The following is a 2,832-nucleotide window of genomic DNA, read 5'->3' as shown; positions in this document are numbered from 1 at the left end:
CACTAGAGTTATGGTTTAGAAATATTGGCTTCCATTTTGCACTTTGCCTTTTCACTCTGCTGCATTCTTATTGCTGTGCAGAAGAGTTTCATTTGATGCACTCTTACTCCTCTAATTTTTTTTATTTGCCTGACTTTGATGCCACATCCAAGACATCATTGAAATTCCTAAGTCCCAGGTGTTTTCCCCTGAGATTTGTTCTAGGAGTTTACAATCCGGACTTCTGTTCAGTTCTTTAATCCTTTCTGAGTTGATTTTCTATATGGCAGGGGTGGAGATTCTCATGGCATTCTCTTGCTCATGCGCAGTTTTGCCGACGTCATTTGTTGAAGTGAATCTTCTTCCAGTGTGTGTTAAATACACACAGCCTACTGTTACGAGTGAAATTACTTCTTGCTGTCAGTTGGGTTCCATCGCTTGACATACCTTCCTTATGGAAGTACCACACCCTTTTAAATGACATTTACTTAAATGACACTAATTTAATTCTTGTTTTAAAATGTTAGTTTTTTATTTAGTTCATTTAATTTTGTGTACCTAAAATTACCATCCTATGGTGTGGGGTACCATCAGAGTTTTTTACACATGTGCACACTGTGCAATGCAAAATTCGCTTAAGCATTCTATCTCCTCCAAGATCATTTCTTCATTTTTGTTTTTGTTTTCATTTTAGCATTTAATTTTTTATCACAGGAAATATCCTAACACATTTGTTTAATTTTCTGGGCTTTGTCTTTTTTTTTTTCAGCTTTAATTGAATTTATTGGTACATTTTAAGGATACAGTACAGTTAACATTCATTGCTGGGATCTTGTATCTCTACATGACAAGTCTTGATTCTCATTTTTTCCCCTTAATTTGTCGTTGCTGTACATGAGTGCAACAAGAAGGGAAATACTATTTTAGCTCATTAACATGACTCTCAGTCCTACCTTACACACATAAACTATTTTCATGGCTCGTGTTTTCCTGGAGAAATTAATATTGTCTATTGTCACAGCATAACATTGCTAACATTTTACAGCTTCCTGCAACTTTTCTTAGTATTATATCATGGAACAATGTTCTGTACGTCCACATAATCCCTGAGTCTCTTAGATGACTGCAAAAATATTCTACCGGTTTTCACGGCTAAGTTGAAACCTCACTCTTCGTAAGTGTAGGTATTCCCTTTCTCTGATAGTCATAATCAAAGAAGTGACAGCAGCATTCTCTGCTACTGACTACCCACATTCAAAAGCCTTGTGGAAGGGCTGGGGATGCGGCTCAGCTGCCGGAGCACTTTCCTTGCACGGCAAAGGCCCTGGTTCGAGCCCTGGCACCAGAAAGAAACGTCAAGTACACTGGTGGGTAGGACCCAAGCTGAGTTAGTTAATTAGCCTGCTCTGGTGATTAAACCTCATTGGCAAGGCTTTCTACGTCTGGCATGAGAAGCAAGCGAGGCGCTGTGTAGGCCCTTCGGTTTCTTGGTACCCCGAAAACAACGTGATGCAGACAGCAGCATCCTGCGTGACCGCCCCAAGGCTGTCAACGTCCCTTCCAGGACCACGCTTCAGTCGGGCACGGGGAAATGTCCAGTCCTCTTCCTCGGGGGAACACAGACGTGCATGAATGTTTTTCTTCCTCAGTAGCTGCTGACAACAGTGCATGCGGACCCCGTCACAGGGTCTCCCGCCACACAGACCCATGGTGCACAGTATCCGGAGTAGAAGTCAGTGCTTCGGCCGGCCCGGCGGGTCTCCTCTGAGCGTGAGAGTGAGTCCTTCGCCCCCACATGATCTCCACTTGTGTCCGATTCTCCGCGCTCACTTTCAGGGTCCAGAAATAAGAACCCTGAGCCGGACAAGGAGCTTTCGAGTACTGGGGAACAGCAGACGTCCTGGACCAGCCAGGAGCCTGCGGCCGCCTCTGCCAAGTTCTCCACCTCCCGGAGTTCCTTGGGCTGGGTTGGGTAGAGGCAGGTCCAGGACGATCCCATCTTCCCCTCTTCTGCCCTTTAGTTCCCCACTCTGAGTGACACAGGTTATTTTGTAAAGCAGCAGGGCCTCAGAAGCCAGGGTGGGGTGGCCACAGAGAGGGACCTCACTCGCTGGTGTAAACGACCTCAGTCCGAAGCAGGAGCTTTGTGTAAAGTTGTCTGTTGGTTGCAGTTTTCGAATAAAAGCAGTTTCCGGAGGTTCATTTCCTTCCCAATTTTTTGATGCATGTCTTCATCCAATTTATCTTCTTGGAGGCAAACAGCAGCAGGGTTCCACACATCGGCTATGAAAATTGGGAGCCTCATCATCCTCACGGCTGTTTTTCCATGGGTGCAGGCCTGCTGGTGCCAGCTTCACTTCCTACTTCTTAACGGTGTTGAGGCGGGGATTTAGCTCAGTGGTGCTGCCGCCTGCCTCCCAAGTTCAAGGTCCCGAGTTTGATCCCCTGTGCAGGAATGGTGGCACAGGTCTGTAAGGCCAACTTCTTGGGACACTGAGGCAGGAAGGTAGAAAGTTCAATGCCAGCCATAGCAAGTCTTGACAAAAAGCAAAGACCAGGGATGTAGCTCAGCAGCAATGTGCCTGCCTACCAAGTGCAAGGTCCTGAGTTCTATTCCTTGCACTGAAGAAAGAAAGAAAGAAAGAAAGAAAGAAAGAAAGAAAGAAAGAAAGAAAGAAAGAAAGTAAGTTAGTTCTAAAATAAAGATTTACCAGGCATGAGGGCAGAGGCCTCTGATCTCAACTACTTCTGAGGTACGAGTGCAAGGCTAGCCTGACCAGCATGGTAAAGATAAAAAAGAAAAAGAAGTGGCGGACCCTCAGGAATATCTAAGGGACCCGGTACAAGAAACAC

The 2,832-nt window shown here is 45.4% G+C and overlaps 1 pseudogene; it reads right to left on the bottom strand.

Moving 5' to 3' along the window:
- Positions 1-1,624: 1,624 nt before the first annotated feature.
- LOC104868324 lies at positions 1,625-2,284 on the bottom strand (annotated as a pseudogene).
- Between the last annotated feature and the right edge of the window lie 548 nt (positions 2,285-2,832).

This window comes from Fukomys damarensis, unplaced genomic scaffold, assembly GCF_012274545.1.
Source record: "Fukomys damarensis isolate Sample0158 unplaced genomic scaffold, DMR_v1.0_HiC HiC_scaffold_27, whole genome shotgun sequence".
NCBI classification, from domain to species: Eukaryota; Metazoa; Chordata; class Mammalia; order Rodentia; family Bathyergidae; genus Fukomys; species Fukomys damarensis.
Note: the sequence above shows the minus strand (reverse complement) of the source record. Positions and strands in the feature narration are given on the sequence as shown.